The sequence below is a fragment of the Euphorbia lathyris genome, chromosome 10 (assembly GCF_963576675.1).
Source record: "Euphorbia lathyris chromosome 10, ddEupLath1.1, whole genome shotgun sequence".
Taxonomy (NCBI): domain Eukaryota; kingdom Viridiplantae; phylum Streptophyta; class Magnoliopsida; order Malpighiales; family Euphorbiaceae; genus Euphorbia; species Euphorbia lathyris.
Genome location: NC_088919.1, coordinates 46810223 through 46831078, shown reverse-complemented (window position 1 = coordinate 46831078; position 20856 = coordinate 46810223). Strand labels below are relative to the sequence as shown.

The following is a 20856-nucleotide window of genomic DNA, read 5'->3' as shown; positions in this document are numbered from 1 at the left end:
AACATGTACCTATATTCACAACTGACTTATCAAGTGCTATGGTCAGTATCAATTACTACCATACAGTCGTCGAATATACAAGTCTGTGGTCCTAATCATTCCCATGATAGAATAGACTTGGGATATGGTTTTACGATTATCAATCAATGGATTCTCTATTCATATTATAGCACAAGATATAAATGAACTAGATTAATACCTTTATTAATGTGACACAAATACATTATATAAGAACCAATGCCTATGAACTAGGGCACACCAACATGAACTTGTCTAAAGTAAACCATTGAACAAATTAATTACTCAGCGCTCTGTTACTATACATCACTTCCGCTGAATACTGAGTAAAATAGAATATATCCCATAAGCTGACCTATATTTGAAAACTGATCTTAGACTTATTCAATTAAATCTTAAAATATTTAGAATTAAACTAAGTCAGTAGCTCAGCCCTGACGGGGGAGTTCACTTAATCAAATAGGTCAACTATCATGGGGGAGCTCAAAGCTGAGTTCCTTGCTGAATAGTTTTGCCAACATCAAAATGGGGGAGTTTGTTGAAACACCTTTCCACAAGATTTTGATTTGACAAAATTATTTTAATATATTTAAATATTCTATAACACATTAAGTTTAAATGCTTTGATTTATTGTTACTAATGTGTTTGTTCAATGTTGAGTTTACAATTGTTATAAGACATAAAGATCATAAGGCCCAAGCCATATATGAAAGTCAAAGCCCAAGTCAAACAAGGGCAAGGCTAATCAGCCCGCGTGTTTCAAAGCGCTGTCGTTGAGTATTGAAACGCAGCTCAGCATTGAAGGATCGAGAAGATCCACGTAGACAACTTCGGTATGAAGCTGCTGAGCTGTCTCGACAAAATGTACAAGACAGCAGCTGACCACAAAGCAACTTCCAGACCAAGTATTTCCTCTTTTGGTAAAGAACAGAAGACACGGCAAACTGTCTGTTTGACATTACCCAATTTGGAGAAACATACTGCCACACTGACCGAAGAACAGAAGATGCTGGAATCTGATTGGCTAAGAGAACTGCTATGCAGACTGAGTGAAAGCGATATGAAGCTGTTTCCCTCCAACGGTTATTTCGAAATTCGAAATAACCAGAAGCTCTCACAGCTCTCTATAAATAGAGCATTCAGAATCCTCATTAAAAACAGAACTTTGAGCAATAGCCGTTACGCTGACCAAAAGCATACAAAAGTTCTGCATACAAAAGCAAAGCAAATCTTATACAACAATTTCATATCTGTGTAAAAGTCTAGAGTGATTGATCTTGAATCATCTAAGGTGTTCTAGCAATTGTTGTTTAGGACAAATCTTAATCATTTCTAGAATTAGAAAGGAGAAGCTGAGTACTCGGTTTTAAGTACTTAGTGAATTAGAATAGAAGTGAGTAGAGGTATAGAGGAAGGTACTCTTGTTATACTCAGCTTCTGATTTGTAAAGGGTTTTCGAGTCTCTACCTTTAAAGAGCTCAGTAGTGAATTGGAAATCTCGGAACGTGTTCCGGGGATAGGACGTAGGCTTAGAAGAAGCCGAACCTGGATAACTCCGCTGAGTGAAGTATTTCTAACCATTAACTCCTTAATATATTTCTTGCTTAAAACAAACTAAAACTGACCAAGTAAAAGAGATCAAGCCGAGTTGTGCGCTGCCAACGAATTAGTTCAGGAATAGACTCTAAGTGCTATTTCCTGACCTAAGCAACGAAACTGACCTAGTCACTAGTTGACTAAGCCAGTGTCTTGCTGATTGCTCAGCGCCGCTGTCATATAATCTTTTCTTAAGAAAACGAAATTTGCCCTAATCACTTTAAAAAGGAAAAATAGTTCCTAACCCCCCCTTGGAACTATATTTGCAACCTTACAAGGGACCAACACGCATCACTAAAGATTTCAATAAAACACTTATTAATGAAGATTTCCAGCATGAAATTGGGATTATTTCACAAATTAACCACAAAAATGTCGTCAAGATTTTGGGATTATGTTTGGAGACTAAAATTCCATTGCTAGTTTATGATTTCATTTCAAATGGAAGTCTAGACGATTATCTTCATCATCAAACATCTATTCGGATAGTGAAAAGTTGGAAAAATTGCTTGAGAATTGCTGCAGAAGCTGCACTTGCATTTGAATATTTACATTCCCTTGCAGATCCGTCGGTAATTCATGGAGATGTGAAGCCATCAAACATACTCCTTGATGAGCAGTACACTGCAAAGGTTGGGGATTTTGGAGCTTCGGTGATAATTCCCCCGGATCATAAAATTATGGTTTCACAAATATGAGGGACTTTGGGCTACATGGATCCAGAGTATTTTACTACGGGTATCTTAATAGAAAAGAGCGATGTTTATAGTTTTGGAGTTGTTCTTGTCGAGCTTTTAACGGGGGCGAAGCCCAACTCTATGGCAAGATGGGGCGGAAAGAATACAATTTAGTACTTTCGGTCGACATTGGAAGATAATAGAGTTTATGAAATGCTTTGTTTTGTTGTGAATTCTGATGATGAGATGGAAGAGATTCAAGTGTTTGCAAATCTTGCAAATAATTGCATGAGTATGATTGGGGATGAAAGGCCAACAAACAAAGAAGTTGCTGAAGAACTTGCCAAGTTGAAGCAGCAACATAACAAGACTGGAGAGAGTAGCCACTCTTCTATTGTTATGCAGGAGATTTCAAGGGATCAACATGATGAGAATGAAGAGACCGACTGCTCGGAGACTTTCTACACCGTTCCGCACCAATCATGAGATGACATATGTTCCCAGATCAATTCCTCCTAGACCAATCATTAGGTGATATGCCACTTGTTTGATGTCTCAGTTTTTGAATGGTCCACGACTAGTTGATCGCATAATGTCATGGTTTCACAAATTCAGATTTGGAATTTGTAGATGTTTATGTTTTCAAGTCCTATATAATTATGGTGGTTATATATGTAATGTTAATAAACTCAATGAAATGCTTTGTTTTATTGTGAGTTCTTGAGATGAGATTGAAGAGATTCGAAGTGTTTGAATGTTGGTGGATTGTTAAGAATATTAATAATTTTGAATGAGTGAATCTCTAAATGGAAAATATTCTCATTGAGGAAATAATGCTTACATGCATTGTTTATATATTTTGCTAGGTGTGGTCACCAAGTAAACTTGAGGATTAAGTAAAATAAAGGACATGACATGTGTCAACAAGATAACCTTGTGATGGATTTGATTAAATGGAAGGTGGTGATTTGGTGGAGCTTTGATCAAGTAAGGATGGTCCATCATAAGGAGGTGCAACTCTTCTAGAATGTGCTATCCATAGGAAATTACCATGATGCCCCTGTTATTGTTGAAAGGACCAAATTACCCTTGAGCAATTTGGCTTTTATTATACGGAAGATAGAGTTTGGGAATCCAAACTCATTAATCTTCCTGACACAAACTCTTCATTCTCCTTTGGGTAAACCAAAGGTCTTCTTCTTCCCTTTCTTCATACAGGAAATGCCTCCATCTCTCCTCATTGCTCCTGTAACTTCTTCTTGTTCTGAACTTTTGGCTGATGAGTTTAATATCCTCCCTCAAACTAAGTTTGGTACAGATTCCTCAAGCTTAGTTTGCCAATCAAAAACCTAAGTTGCGGAGAGTGCTGGGCTTTTGTAAAGAGATCCGCCACCTGCAGAGCTGACGGTATCGGCATTACTCGGATCAAATCGGCTTGAACGCGTTCACGGATGACGTGATAGTCAATATGTATGTGTTTCGTCCGTTTGTGGAACACTGGGTTCTGGGCTATGTGCATGGCGGAAATATTTTCGCAGAACATGAGGGAAGCCGTCTCTGACTGTGCTTTCATATCTGTCAAGAGATTCGTGAGCCAGTGAAGCTCACAGGATATGGAGGCCATGGCTCTGTATTCCGATTCCGAGGAGGACCTAGAAACGGTGTTCTGTTTCTTCGATCTCCAAGAGATAAGGGCCGATCCGAGGAAGACGACATACCTGGTGATTGATTTTCGAGTTTCTTGACAAGTTGCCCAGTCTGAATCCGTGAAGGCCTGTGGTTTCAAGTCGTTGCATGTGGAGAAGAAAAGGCCCAAGCCTATAGTCCCTTTTGAGGTAATGCAGAACTCTTTCTGCTCTGTTTAAATTTTCTATGGTTGGTTGCATGAGGTGTTGAGATAATTGATATACAATATATGTGATATCTGTTCTTGTATGTGTGAGATATAGCAGTTTACCGATTAATTGTCTATATGGTGTGATTTCTAGGAGTGGGTTGTCATTTTGGCTTGGTTTGTGATTTGGTAGTGCCGGGGACGAGGCTGGTTTACAGTCGATGAATCTCTGGTCTTGTAACAACTCTAATGTGTATTTCCTTTGTGACATGTGGAGTCCCTGACGGCTGCGAGATAACTCAAATCCCAGAAAATAATGTATGGCCCCGAGATCCATGATGCTGAAAACATCGTTTAAGTGTTGTTTGGCCTCGTTGATGGTCTGCATGTTGTTTCCTGTGAGAACTACATCATCAACGTATATCAGCAACATGGTTACCTATCCTGCGTATTCCTTTATGAACAAGGACGGATCGGCCACTGATTGAAAAAACCCCATTTGTTTGATGGTGCCGGTCAACTTGGCGTTCCACTGCCTGCTTGCTTGCTTGATCCCGTGGAGGGCTTTATTGAGTTTGCATACTTGTCGTGGGCTTTCCGGAGTTACCCCTGGTGGCATTGCCATATAGACATCCTCGCTCAGCTCCCCATGTAAGTATGCATTGCCAATATCGAGTTGATGTATATGCCATTCCTTTGCAACTGCTATTGCTAATAGAGTTCTTATGGTGGTGAATTTTGCTACAGTTGCAAAGGTTGCAGTGAAATCCACTCCCTCCCGCTGAGTGTAGCCCTTATTAACTAACCTGGCCTTGAACCTGGCAATGCTTCCATCGGATTTGTGCCTATGGGCCTTTTGCCCTTTGGTAAGTCAACTAAGCTCCACGTTTGATTAGCTTCTAACACAACTAGTTCTTTGTTCATTGCCTCCACCCATCCTCTTTCTAACTTTGCTTCTTGATATGTTGCAAGCTCCCGATGACAAGAGAGGTTGATCGAAAAAATCTTCTTGGCTGGAGAGAATCCCTCATAAGACAGATGTTTCCACAAGGCATGTGGGGAATTGGTCAAGCACGGCAGTGTGGAGCCTTGGACCAGTGCCAAGTGATAATCTCTGAGATAGGTTGGGAGTTTCCTTGTTCTTTGTGGCCTTGTGTTGATTTGTTGATGTTCATATGCTAGTGTCTCTGGCTGTTCGATATTTTCTTCGATTTCTTGTATTGTAACAACATGTTGTGTTATCTCTGGTGTGCTTTGTTCCTCATCCGTACTGTGTGATTCATCCTCATCTTCATTCATGCATACTTTATGGAGTGACTCCAGCTCTGCTTCACTGCAACATGATGTGTCATTTTTCTTGTGTTCTTCTGAAAAAGGAAAGAAGTTCTCAAAGAACTTCACATGCCTGGAAAAGAAAACAATGTTAGTGCTGAGGTTCAAAAGTTTGAATCCCTTTGTGCCATGTCTGTATCCCAAGAAAATGCACTTCATTGCTCTTTCTGTGAATTTGCCTTTGTGTCTGTCTAAAGCTGAGGCGTATGCAAGACACCCAAAAACCTTGAGGTCATCTACATGTGCCCCTTTTCCATACAGTCGCTCGTAAGGTGTCTGGCCCCGAATTGGTGTGGATGGTAATCTGTTTATGTGATAAGCTGCATGACTAACTGCTTCTAGCCAAAAAATATGAGGCAGTGAGCTTTGAAATATGAGTGCTTTGGTGGTATTCATGATGTCTTGATGTTTGCGTTCTACTCTGCCATTTTGTTGTGGTGTCTCCGGACATGATGTGTCATGTATGATTCCATTTTTTGCGTAAAAATCCTTCATGATGAGCTCAGGGCCATTGCCCGTTCGGATTATTTTCACATTCTTGCCAAACTGTCTGTTTACATATGCGCAGAAATGTTGTAGTGTTGTGCTTGATTCCCCCTTTGTTTGCATTAATGTGACCCATGCATACCTGTTATGATCATCTAATATGGTTAGGAAGTATCGTTTACTAGAGTGTGACTCTTGTGTTTGGCCCCATATATCTGCATGGATTAAATCAAAACATTCATCTGCTATGTTGTGACTTAGTGAGAAAGGCATTTTCTTTTGCTTGGCTTTTTGACAAATGTCACATGGCATTTTTTTGAAGGAATCTAAATCATTATATGATAGATTGAGGCCTTTCAACCTCTCATGAGAGGGATGACCAAAACATAAATGCCACAAACTGGCTTTAATAGAAAAAACAGAAATATGATTAGGTAGCGGATATTCCAGATAATAGAGGCCTCCATGCTCTCTAGCCAAGCCAATCTTCTTCCAACTTGTTGTGTCCTGTATCACACACATTGATCCCGTTATCACAACACATAGTCCATTATTACTCAATAGCTTACTAGTCGATATAAGATTGTAATCAAACGCAGGTATACACAGAACATTATGCAAAACAAGTTCCGGGCTTAAGGTTACAGTGCTAATGTATTCTGCCTTGACCCTTTCTCCGTTTGGCAAATTTACCCAGCATTTTTCGATTTGGTTGTACGAGCTATACATTTGTTTATTACAAATGATATGATCTGTAGCTCCTGTGTCAATTATCCAACATGATGCGACAAATCTAGGGTTAGGACCATTACCAGAACTGTCTCCCTTGACAAAGGTGTTGACGTTGTTGCCCGAGGCCGGAGTCTTTCCTTGATTGATGCGCAGTAGGGCCACCATCGATTGGTACTGGTCTTTGGTTAGAGTGAACGGTTCTGGGTTGGTTTGCCTGTTGTCTTCTTCTCCTGAGTTTTCCTCATTGCCTTGGTTTAATGCTGAGTTTTCCCTGGGTTGATTTATTCTGAAAGGATTCTTGGTTCTGTTGCCATAGTTTGGGGGATATCCATGCTTTTTGAAACATATTTCTTCTGTGTGTCCAGTGTTACCACAATAAGTGCATATGGATGAGCTTTTACCATTATTTCTGCGATTCTTGTTCTAGTTTTTGGTGTTGTTTTGCTTGTTCTGTCTGCCGTTGGTGTTAGTGAACCCTTCAAACATATTGCTTTCACCTCCTTCATTTCCTTTTGCAGGTACAAGAACAAGTTGTCTCCCATGCTGAGTTGCCAGTGCGTAGGTTTTTTTCAATGAGGGGATTGGTTCGATCAGTAGTATCTACGAACAGATGGTTGAGTAAGACTCATTCAACCCTTGGAGAAAGGTAATAACCTGGTCAGCATCGTGTTGATCCCTCAGGATCCTGAAAGCATTGCAGTTGCACGCCTGCCGGCAAACACATTAGGGCATTGGTCTCAGGTTTGTCAACTCATCCTGCAAAAATTTGAAGTTGGTATAATACTCGGTAACACTCCCGTTTCCTTGCTTCATATTGTGTATCTTTCTTCGCAGCTCGAGTATCCGCAGTGAGTCCGTTTGTGCAAACCTCTCTTTCAAATCTACCCAGATCTGATGTGCCTTATCGAGCCACATTACACTTCTAGCAATGGTAGGTGAAACAACATGATTTAGCCACGATATAACCATGTTATTGCACCTTTCCCATTGACTAAACATATTGTCTCCTATTGCAGGGGCAGTGATGGTGCCGTCGACGAACCCAAACTTGTTCTTCGACATTAGAGCTACTTTTACAGCTCTAGACCATTGGTGATAGTTTGGCTTGGTGAGGACCTGTGAGACCAGCGATAATGCTGGAGTCTCATTCTGGGGAAGGTGGTAAGGGCTGCTGGACGTAATCATTGGTCCGACCATAATGGGTAAGGAAAAAGGATAGCCTTTTGTCTTAGTTTTTCTCCGATACCATAATAATTTTGAATGAGTGAATCTCTAAATGGAAAATATTATCATTGAGGAAATAATGCTTACATACATTGTTTATATATTTTGCTAGGTGTGGTCACCAAGTAAACTTGATGATTAAGTAAAATAAAGGACATGACATGTGTCAACAAGATAACCTTGTGATGGATTTGATTAAATGGAAGGTGGTGATTTGGTGGAGCTTTGATCAAGTAAGGATGGTCCATCATAAGGAGGTGCAACTCTTCTAGAATGTGCTATCCATGGGAAATTACCATGACGCCCCTGTTATTGTTGAAAGGACCAAATTGCCCTTGAGCAATTTGGCTTTTATTATACGGAAGATAGAGTTTGGGAATCCAAACTCATTAATCTTCCTGACACAAACTCTTCATTCTCCTTTGGGTAAACCAAAGGTCTTCTTCTTCCCTTTCTTCATACACGAAATGCCTCCATCTCTCCCCATTGCTCCTGTAACTTCTTCTTGTTCTGAACTTTTGCTTGATGGGTTTAATAAATATATCTCTTTTAGAAGGATTGTTTGAATGTTGGTGGATTTTAGAAGGATTTTATATCTCTTTTGTATTTATCATTTATATTTTTTATTATTTACTTGTATTTATCTTAAAAGTATTGATTGGATGTAGCTTTGGATGGCTTTATAAAGAAATGGTTACTTGTTTGGAATGAGGGTAATTAGGTATGGAAATGTTTATGAGGATAAGACCTTTTGGAATGTGAAGGATTCAAATTAACTATTATTATGCACAAAATTACAGTTTCAAATAAGTTTTTAATGTAAATATTTTTCGTTATGTATCCCTAAAAATATTTACTGTGAAAAACTTGTATAGTTGGCATTTTAATGTTACTGTTGTTCCGACTTGTAAAAGCTTCATTTGGGTTCCATTAATTTTGCCGTCTCACTCTTTCGTTTGCTGGAGAGCCTCACTCGATGCTTTTCCAACACATGATAAGGTACGAGTCTGCAGAATTCAAGTGACTTCTCGTTGCTATTTATGCTCTGCGGATGTCAAAACTCATGAGCACTTATTCATCCGATGTTCTTTCTCCGGTCAGCTATAGCATGGGGCTCTTTATTTGGCAGGTCCGTTAAGACAGATGGCACAGTTCAGGAACTTTTAGAAGCAGCAGCTTCACAAAGATTCAGCACTCAAATAAGAGTGTTATGGGCAGCCTCAATCATTAACGGGTTTTGGATTATTTGGAGTATGCGTAACAGGAAAAATTTAAGGAAGAGACACCTTGCTTGTTCTTAGTGCTTAGGCGGATGTGGCAGTCAATTAGAGATGCTTCCCGTTGTTCAATCGGCTATATGTGGAATTCTACAGTTGAGTCTCAAATTTTAAATCAACTTGGTATTCCCAAGCGGCTACCCAAATCTCCACAGATTATAGTGGTTCGTTGATAGCCTCCCCCGGCTCACTATATAAAAGTCAATAATGATGCCTCAGTAATGGGCTCTCCTGGACCTGCAGGTTGTGGTGGAGTTTTTGGTAACTCAACTGGTAATTTTATGGGTGCCTTTACTTTTCCTATTGAATAGCGTTTCTCCTTTCTGGCTGAGCTTCATGCTGCGATTTGGGCAATCAAGGTTGCCGCTACACACGGATGGACCAACTTATGGCTTGAAAGTGATTCAACTTATGTAGTTCATCTCCTCCGCACCAAATCTCTCTCTATTCCTTGGTCTATTCGCCAGGAATGGCTTCAATGCGTGGAAACTCTTCATACTTTAACTTTCGTGGCCTCTCATGTTTATCGGGAAGGAAATCAGGCAGCATACTCGCTTGCTAATTTCGGCAGAACCACGTCTGGTTATGAGTGGTGGAGCGCCGCTCCTTTTTCTGTATTCCTTTTTTGTTTTGCAATTTCAGTGGCCGGCCTGTATACCGTTTCAATTGATTTTTGCTTTTCCTTTGGTTTTCTTCTTGTAATGCTCTTTTTTTTATTTCTTTTTAATAATATTGGTTCATGGCTAGGTTCTTTCGAGGGTGCCAACATAGTTGGGGTGTCCGTCTTCCTTTCCCGTACCTGCCTTTACTCAAAAAAATGTACCCCAAAAATAGAAAAGGGAAATAAAAAAGAATCTGAGAGTTAGAAATCATAATTAGTGTTGATCTGGACCTTTAATGACAAATGGACTTATTAAATCTAACTCTTAAAATGCTTTGAATCTCCGCATTGGATTGTAATAACCCTAAATCTAATGGTGAATGACTAAATTCATTTGATTATAAGGTCCATGTAAACACTACTGGAGAAAGCATATATATCACTCTATAAAAAGTGGCCATTTAGAATTTCTTACATTTGTTCGGTAACTATTTATGTATCAGAAAGTTTAGTTATGGCCTAATTATTATGTGTTTGTATATGTGATCCTATCTTCATGTTCATAAGACTTTTCATTTGGTTATGTGCATAATGCTTATTATTGTGTTATTATATGAAACTAGGGAAGTATAAGTTAGCCATAAACCCATTATATAGAAGTATGGATTTGGTTAATGTGGTGTGTTTTGATGACATTTTTCCTTATGGTTTGTGCAATGTATATGCAAGAATCATTAATGTGTACATATTTTTAAATTTAGCCAAATTTTTGTATTTGTGTCGGCTTTTATGGATATTTAAGGACGCTTTTTAAAAAATATAAACATGTTTTTTTTAAATTTGTGTCGCCTTTTATAATCACTTAATGACTCTTTTAATTTTTGTCAGAATTTTAAAAACTTTAACAACATACAACAACAACAACAACAACAACAACAAAGCCTTAGTCCCGAAATGATCCCAGATCGGCTAACATGAACCATCATATAAAACCGTGAAATCAAGTCGTGTCAGCGACACAAATTCTCTTTCTCCACTCTGTCCTATCCACTACCATATTTTCCTCAATCTCCAATAAACTCATATCACTCTCGATCACCCTCCTCCAAGTTTGCTTAGGGCTTCTCCTACCCCTCACCACTACTTCCTTTTGCCACTCTTCAGTCCTCCTAACCGGCACATCAAGCGTTCTTCGTCTCACATGGCCAAACCACCTTACTCGGTTTTCCCTCATTTTATTCTCAATAGATGTAACCCCTACTTTTGTCCTAATTATTTCATTACTCACCTAATCATTTCTCGTATAACCACACATCCATCTTAACATACATATCTCTGCCACCGACATCTTATGAATGTGACAATGTTTCACTGCCCAACACTCCGTACCATATAACGATGCTGGTCTGATTGCCGTGCGATAGAATTTTCCCTTCAATCTATTAGGCATGTCGGTGTCACAAAGAAAACCCGTAACACTCTTCCACTTCGACCAACCAGATTTAATCCTATGAGCAACATCTCCATCTACTTCTCCATCCATTTGGATATATTAGATCCTAAATACCGGAAGCAATCCGAGGCCTAAACAGCTCTCCCATCTAGGGTGATTGTCACTGCCTCCCTACTCATATCGCCGCTAGACTTACATTCCAAATATTCTGTCTTACTTTGGCTCAACTTAAAGCCTCTAGATTCTAAAGTTCGTCTCCATAGTTCCAACTTCCTCTCCACGCCTTCTTTCGTCTCATCAACCAACACAATATTATCTGCAAACAACATGCACCATGGTATACCATCTTGAAGTGAACTTGTTAGTTCATCCATAACGATGGTAAGTTAGATTTTGCCTTGTTTGCCGTTCAGTAGAAAGAAATGAATCCTGGCATAAGAGGATGAACATCCAACCACTCACCACCAAATAGCCATACAAACATCCATAGCTAGAAGCTGGTTAGTAAAAGAAAAAGGCCCTTTTTCCCAAAACCTATCAAAGGGGACACAGTCACTTAGAAAATTCCTTGTCAAATAAACAACAGAAAACTTTTCCCTTTAAAGCGTTCAAAAGAAAAATGAAACAGGAAAGCCTAGAAACAAAAACAAACCAGCTCTCCAAGCTAAACCGATAGCTCATCACAAAAACACCTGCTCTAATCATAGATTTCAATCAATCAACCATTCAAACCACCCCTCACCCTTGTAATGATTCCAAGGTGCCAAGAAAAATTTTGAGTATATGTTAGACAAGAAGGCAGGTCAAAAAATTATTCTTTGTATGCATAGTTGTCGAGTGACTTAAAGACCCAGCAAACAGAGAGCAAACACTGTGAGAAATGAGCGAAATCCCAGAAGTAGTAGGAAAATGATTGATTTTTGATCAGGGGATTCACTAGCTAGTTGTATCAGTTTAATCACTCATCATAAGAATATCACAATCATTAGAGAAACCTTAACTGCATCTACTTAGTTGTTTATTTGTTTGTGATAATTTTACCTGTTCCTCCATGTAATATTGATGTGTTGCTTGAGGACAAGCAAAAGCTTAAGTTGGGGGTAATTTGATGCGAGTAAAAGGAGAAAATAAAATAGGATGAACACTCGTGGAAAAGAGCTTCAAAGCCTTAGCTTTCAACCAAAAATGGAAGAAATAGGCAGTAATAACAGTTCGAAGCAGGAACCCTCACGAACAACCTTTCAGTAGAACAAAACAGCTTAAACAATGGCATTAACGGGTCATTTGGAAGGAAACGGATAAACGCGCGGGTCGAGCAAGCTACATGAAAGAGAAAGAGAGATAAACGTGGAAAGCAAGACAGCTTCCATCTTGCGCCAAGTGTAGGAGGATTGTTTACTTGTCCTTGTATTTACTTTTTGTGACTTTTTACTCTTGTAATTAGGGTTGATGTTAGGAATGGGGGTATAAATAGGAAAGGAATCTTATTATAATGGCACCTAGTTTTCTGCCACCATCAGTTTTTATTCTCTGCTTTTATATTTTCTGTCGGAAGAATGTTTTTGGGAAGAACAAGCTGTTCACTCATGATAATGAGTGAGTAATTCTTTCTGCAGGCCTAGCCAGCCATTTAAACGGCGACTGTAAGTATCTTTTATCAATGAATGGAGTATTTCTATCCATGATTGAGTGTTATTAGCATGCTTAAAGAATAGATTAAGATCGAGTCTATTTTATGGTTACTAAAGATGGCATGACAGTGCTCCGATGTAACGGAAACAGCTAATCGGCATATGTTGTAGTGGACGGACACGAAAACTACCACATATTGGGGTTTCTTTATGAATGCTTCCTGTTGCTTAATGCTTGTTTGTATGTTAGCACAAGGACACTTGGTTAATATCACTTACTTAGAATCTTTGGAAATGGGACACCGGACCTTAGTGACCGATGAGGGAGAGACCCAACTCAGGAATATAGATCTACTTCACTAAACGATAAAAGTTAGGCACAGTTGTTCATTAGGCGTATGGCTAGGTCTGTGCTTGTTCATCTTGAATTCATTTATCCTATTACTCGTTTAGTTTTTGTTTATGTTAAAGTTAACACTATTCACCCACTCAAGATCTGTATCTAACACTTAAGGTAACTTATTCTTCTCACTAAAGTCCAATCCCTGTGGAATACGACACTTGGTCTTACCGAATACTACTCATGACCTAGTGCACTTCCTAGCGTCCATATTTAACACACCAGTCGGCACCCCCGCCAAAGGTCAAGACACAATCCCGAATAATATAAATAAAGAATAAACGAATTACAGCCTAAAGAGAGAGTTATCTAAAACGTAAATAAGCTAGATTCCAAATGTCATAAAAAATGTAAGATGTGCAGAAGTCAGGTGCCGAGCTCCACCACTGGATCCCGGTGCAGCCTGCTCCGAAGCTAGCAAGCGCGTCCGCTGCTCTATTACCTTTCCGGTAGATGTGGGTTGTATCCACTTCCATGGAGGTACACTGTGCGAGGCATTTTAGCCAAGCCTGCCGAACAGCCCAAGGCACTTTATGGGATTTACTTCGCATCAAGGATACCACATAGGAAGAGTCAGTCTCGACCTAAACCTTAATCCATTGGCGCTCCCAAGCGAGATCAATGGCGAAGATAACGGCATGCAGCTCTGATAAGAAAGCATACGAATTTGGGATGGGGAATGCAAAACAACCTTTTGCGAAGCCACGAGGAACAGTGCCTCGAAAACCCGACAACTAGATTTGATCCCTAGGAAAGCTAACGAATCAGGGTCGGACAGAAAAGAATCCTTAAAAAACTAGGTTGTAAAGACCCAATCCCAGTCTCCAACAATTAAGGATTTAATCCTGAACTGTTCAAAGTAGTGCCCCAAAGAACACAAGAGAAACCACTCACAAACTCTTTAAGAGCAATATTTTTATTAAGATGAAACTTGTGTCTTACATATAAAGCTCACCCTTAAATAGGTAAAGCAAATACAAACAATGACTTGAATTGCCCTTACATATCTTTGATAACAACAATAATACAAGGGCATTTAAGTACTTTATTTAGTCAACAATTAAGACAAAGAAAATCAATACGCATAATTTGACAATAATGCAAATGAGAAAACAAGACTCAATTCTCATGGAATTTATTAGGTTCACATGGTTTTTTTAGAAGTTGTAATTTTGATTATTGAAAAAGGAATTAAATCAATTCATATTGAATTGATTTTATTTTCCCCACAAATTCATATGGTGATTTTTGACTCAATTTCACCGCTTGTTTTGTTTAGTCCGTGTTCGGTTTCTTTGATGTGTCCGCTTTCTGAATAACCCGAGAGGTACAACAAAGTTAGAGCTTCCTGAATTTCATTTGTGTCATTTTGCTCCGACATATCTAACATTTGCACCACATATATTTGAAGCTCCTCTTCAAACTTCTTTACGCGTGCTCGAGTAACAGGTCCATCTAGTAGACGTATTCGCTCCATATAAGAATTCAGATTTTCAACCCGGGTTATATCATTCCCTCCCTCCTCAGAAGGATTCGACCTCGAATCAGAATCTGCGTCATAAAAAGATATAAATCAGTAACATTAAAAGTAGCAGATACATTATACTCACCAGGTAAATCAATTTTGTAAGCATTGTCATTAACACGCTCCAAAACTCGAAAAGGACCATCGCCTCGGGGTTGAAGCTTATTTTTACGAAGTCCTGGAAATCTCTCTTTTCGAAAATGCACCCACACCAAATCACCAGGTGCAGACACAACCCATTTACGATGTTGGTTTACTTTAGAAGCAACCCGTATATTTTTTTCTTCAATGTGCTTGCGAACCTTCTCATGAATGAATTGCACCAATTCTGCTTTCTTAACGCCATCTGTACTAGACCTGGCATCCACAGGTAAAGGTAGTAAATCCATAAGAGTAAGAGGGTTAAGACCATAAACAACTTCAAATGGTGAAAACAAAGTAGAGGAGTGAATACTGCGATTATATGAAAATTCTACCATAGGTAAACACTCTTCCCAATTCTTAAGATTTTTCCCAACTACAGTATGCAAAATTTGACCAAGAGTTCAATTAACGACCTCGGTTTGTCCATCCGTTTGAGGATGAGAAGCAGTAGAATACAAAAGCTTAGTACCCAATCGACTCCATAAAACACGCCAAAAATGACTTAAAAATTTAGCATCTCGGTCGGATAATATAGTTTTTGGTATTCCATGCAACTTAACGACCTCTCGAAAGAAAAGGTCAGCAACATTAGTAGCATCATTGGTTTTATTGCATGTAATGAAATGTGCCATTTTGCTAAATCTATCAACCACAACAAAAATGGAATCACGACCATTCTTTGTCCTAGGTAACCCAACAATAAAGTCCATAGAAATATCTACCCAGGGTTCTGTAGGCACGGGTAACGGGGTATAGAGACCTTGGGACAAAACCTTAGACTTAGCCTTTTTAACAAGCGATGCACCTAGAACAGAGTCTGTTGACATCCCTGCGCATCTTTGGCCAAAAGAAATGTTCATGCAAAATATTTGAAGTCTTACGAACCCCAAAATGTCACATCAGTCCACCATCGTGGGCTTTCCGGACAAGCAATCCTCGGTATGAACATTGTGGCACACATAGTCTATTTTCACAGAATAAAAACCATCAAGTAAATAGAATTTGTCTACCGCAGACTTACCGCATGCAAGGTACATATCACCAAAATCAACATCACCTTTATACAACTCCTTAAGATGTGTAAATCCCAAGATCTTAGTATTCAAGGAACTTAAAAGAATATACTTGCGCGATAGTGCATCAGCCACCATATTTTCTTTACCTTGCTTGTATTGAATAGTATATGGAAAAGTCTCAATGAACTCCATCCACCGGGCATGTCGTCTATTCAACTTACGTTGTCCTTTGAGGTGTTTTAGGGACTCATGATCAGAATGAATAACAAACTCCTTAGGCCAAAGGTAATGCTGCCATGTTTCCAACACCCTCACTAGAGCGTATAACTCTTTGTCATAGTTGGGGTAATTAAGTGAAGCCCCACTCAACTCCTCACTGAAGAAGGCAATTGGTCGTTTATCCTGCATCAAAACGGCACTAATACCTATGCCAGAGGCATCACATTCAATCTCAAATGCTTTCTCAAAGTTAGGTAATTCAAGTACATGAGCAGAACATAATTTATCCTTCAAGATATTAAAAGCATTCTCCTGTTCTATTCCCCATGAAAATCCTACTGTCATTTTAATCACCTCATTGAGGGGACCAACTAAAGTGCTAAAGTCCCTCACAAATCGTCTGTAGAATGATGATAAGCCATGGAAGCTTCGCACCTCAGACACACTACTAGGTGTAGGCCAATCGCGGATTGCCTTAACCTTTTCCTCATCTACTTTAATTCCTTTAGCAGACACAATATAACCAAGGAAAATAATTTGGTCTATGCAAAAGGAACATTTAGACAAGTTAGCATATAATTGTTCTTTTCTAAGCACATCAAAGACACTCCTTAGGTGACCTAGATGCTCTTCTAAAGACCTACTATATACCAATATGTCATCAAAGTAGACCACCACAAACGTGCCTATAAATGCACGCAACACATGATTCATTAAGGGCATAAAAGTTGACGGTGCATTAGTCAGACCAAAAGGCATAACGAGCCATTCATACAATCCGTGTTTAGTTTTAAATGCGGTTTTCCATTCATCCCCTTCTTTCATCCTAATCTGATGGTATCCACTTTTCAAATCTATTTTACTAAACACAATAGCTCCATGTAATTCATCCAACATATCATCTAACCTAGGAATAAGGTGACGATATTTTACCGTAATGTTGTTGACGGCTCGACAATCAACACACTTTCTCCAACTTCCATTTTTTTAGGAACAAGAAGCACAGGTACGGCATATGGGCTCATCGACTCCCTCACGTACCCTTTAGCAAGTAACTCCTCCACTTGACGTTGTAACTCCTTCGTTTCCTCAGGATTACACTGATATGTTGGACGGTTAGGAATGACTGCCCCAGGTACTAAGTCGATCTGATGTTCGATGCCCCGAATAGGTGGTAATCCTTCAGGCAATTCCTCGGGCATGACATCTTGATATTCCTGCAAAAGAGAAATACAAGAACTAGGCAGGACATTATCAGCTTGACTTACATATGCTTCTCTATAAACAAGTAATAAGACAGGTGTAGACACCGAGTCGGAGGACCTGTGACGAAAATCTGAAAACAAGATGGTTGAAGCGATTGATTCCGGAAGTTTTGAAAAACAAAAAATATATAAAGAATAATAAGTACATAATAAGGAAGAAAGAGTTACGGCGGGTCGCTGTTGCCGATGGGGTGGCTCGCGAATGCTTAGCGGCATGGTGCGAGTGCTTAGCGGCATCCGACGCGCGGTCGACGACAGTCGGACGCGCGCTCGGCGGCGCGGGGCGCACGCTCGACGTCCGTCGGATGCACGCATCCAACCAGAAGTGGCACGCGCTCGACGTCCGAGCGATGCACGGGCCCGATGGAGCGGGGCGCGCTCTCGTCGGCCACGGGGCGTGTGCACCCGGCAGTGCGGAACGCGCGTTCGACGGCCGCGACGCGTGGGTGCCCGACGGCACGGAACGCACGCTCGACGGCCGCGGGGCGTGCGCGCCCGACGGCACGAGACGCGCCCCGGCGGCCATTGGGCGAGCGCCCACCAACGTCGGGCGAACGCCCAACGACGGTTGGGCGCGTGCGCCCAACCTTGCGTTAGGTGCTCGCCCAACGTTGTTGGGCGATCGCCCAACAATGTTGGCCGATAGCCCAACGTAAGGTTAGGCGGCCGCCCAACATGCCTTGGGCGGCCGCCCAACCCTCTTGGGCGACGCCCGATTTTACTCGGGCGTCGCCCATTCTTCCGGGGATCCGTTTGCATATAAAAGGCACGGATCCCCATGCATTTGAGGAGGATTTTTTGGAGCTTTCTCACTCTAGACATTTTTAGAGAGAGAAAGTCAATTTTTTGGAGAAAATATTTTTTTTTCCAAAAAAAATCCAAATTTTCCAAAGTTAAATTTTTACTAAAAAACACAAAAAAACCGTAAAATCACGACTCGTGGAATCAATCGGCTTCGACTGTCAGATACCGAATTTAAGGTATTATCCGAGGACTAGACTCTTTTATTTTATTTAATTTATTCCCTTCCTTCATTTATTTTTATATTATAGTTTTTATTTATTTAGTTATTCATTTATTTTATCACGTTTTATTTAATTTGGCGTATTTATTTAATTTTCGTCTCGTGTTGAATAAAATTTGGTTTTGTTTTAAAATAAAAAAACCTCGTTTTGATATCCCAATACGAACCGTGATCCGATAAAAAGGTAGTTCGGGTATTAAAAACGTTATAATTATAAGTTTTAATTTAAAGAAATTTCCGAATAATGTTTTAAAATAAAAACGTCGTTTTAGGAACTTTCGTTATTGACTATGATCCATTTTTGGTAGTTCGGAAATCCAAAACGATTGAATTAGACTTAATTTAAAGCTTTTGAATAAATCTGGAAACAGTTGGAGTGGTTCTGTAATTTTCCATTTCTGTAACTAATTGCCGTTTACCGACGGATTTTCCGTCGGTAAATCTGCTGGGATGTAAAAAATGCTGTTTTGGTCCCTCCTTCTTAACTTTTGAGCTTTTGATCCTTTATATATATATGTATAGTTATGTAATATATGTTTTCAAATTATTTTTTTAGACATTTGGTATATATAATTATTTAGGATGTTTGTATATCATTTTTTATTTTATTTTTAAATATAAGTATATGTATATATATTTTTTCTTTTCTTTTTTCCTTTACTTAAATGGTAATGAATCTCATTTTAAAAGAATATTTACTTGGGGGTTTGGGAGTGATTAATTAGTGGATAAATATATATTATTTTTTACATTTAAAATTACATTAGTTATGTAAATATATAGTTTTGGGATATTTGGGCTATATTAGTTATTGTTAAATAAAGCTATTTTGGGGATAAATGTTATTTTTTTATCTAGGAGTTTTATTTACTATTTTCACATGTTTAAAGTATAAATGTATTATATTTAGTATTTTCATATATGTATTATATAGTCTCTTTTCATTAACTTTTATTTCATGTTTCCTTTTTGGATTAAAATGTATATATATATGCTTATATTATTTTCTTTATTCTTTTGGACCATTTAGGGGTCCATGTTTCAAATGGGCTTTATTTGGGAGTGAATTTTGGTTTAAATATGTTTATTATTGTAATTATGACAAGTAGAGAATCCATTAAGGAAAAGGGGAAAATAAATCACAAAAAGAGTTTTCAATTTAATTATTTAAACTAATGAATTTTTAGAGGTTCCTAATGTAGATAAATAGAGTTTTCTTGACATTTCAAATCGTTTCTCAAAACACCATGTTTTAAAACCCTAGTCCGTTCCAACGACGGATTAAGCGAACATTGTAATTAAAATCGTTTTCTTTGTGAATAATAGAGTTTTGAATCGTTTTCTTAAAGGATTTGTACAAAATAAAATTGACTTGTATGTTTAACCACGTTTTCTTATTAAAGGTTTTTTTTATCTCAACGTTTTCAAACACTCGAGTCATTCCAACGGCGATTCGGGTGAACTTCATCAAACGGGGTTTTGAAGCGCACCTAAATCGTTCCAACGGCGATTAAGGTGCGAACCATGTAAATAAACTCGTTTTGGGGAAATAAGTTAGTGTAGAATTAACTCGCAACACGACATGTAAATCACATTGTAAATAAACCACTTTTTCCTTCCTCCCCTCTCTTTTATATTGAACTGATGTAAATGGGTGATTCTTTACTAAAGTGGCTTTTCAATAATATATGCTCAAAACGGTTTCCAAAATGAGAAAGAAAAGGTTTCAAATGAATTTTAAACTTAAAGAAGTGTACGATTAGTCCGTTATCGCCTAACATGCTGAGTAGGAGGCCGGTGGTTCATAACCGAGCGATGTCGGGGTGCCTAGTAGGCTTTCTCTGGAAAGGAGCTAGCCTTCTCGTCTCGTACCTAAGTTTCCCGAACCCACACCGGTCTCCCGCAAGGGATCGGTGTTCATTTTCCCATTCGTGGGTGGCGACTCTTCCATATCTCCGAGCTCCGGTCCTGCTGAGCAGCTTGATTCCACGATTGGTTGCTTTCGGCGCCAATCACCGCTTACGTCGCCATGAGGTTGTCCACCCCCCGGTCCGCCCGGGAGATTAGGCTGCGGGACCTCGTCTAACAAGTGGCGACTCTGCTGGGGAAGCGAGAAATTTGATTCCGGAAGGCGTGTATTAAGCTCTTAACGGGGACGGATCGTATTATTTCTTTTCGTATGCATTCATGTGCATTATTGCAAACCTTTTGGGTAATTTCCGTGAAACCTCTAGCGAGAGTCCATTCGTCGCTCGAAAGAGGCTAGTGTAAGTTCCCCCTTACAGTAAGGCGCCAAAGGGTCCCCATCCATTCATTAGGGGCGAATTTGTGTGGTCCTGTGAGGTCCCGCGCTCAGCCGTGTCAGCATATAGTAGCCTTAGAAGTTTCCATAGGGTTACCC

General features: G+C 39.4%; 1 pseudogene; it reads left to right on the top strand.

The window, feature by feature from the left end:
- The first annotated feature begins 881 nt into the window (after positions 1–881).
- On the top strand, positions 882–2778 carry LOC136208111 (wall-associated receptor kinase 3-like; annotated as a pseudogene).
- The last annotated feature ends 18078 nt before the right edge of the window (positions 2779–20856 follow it).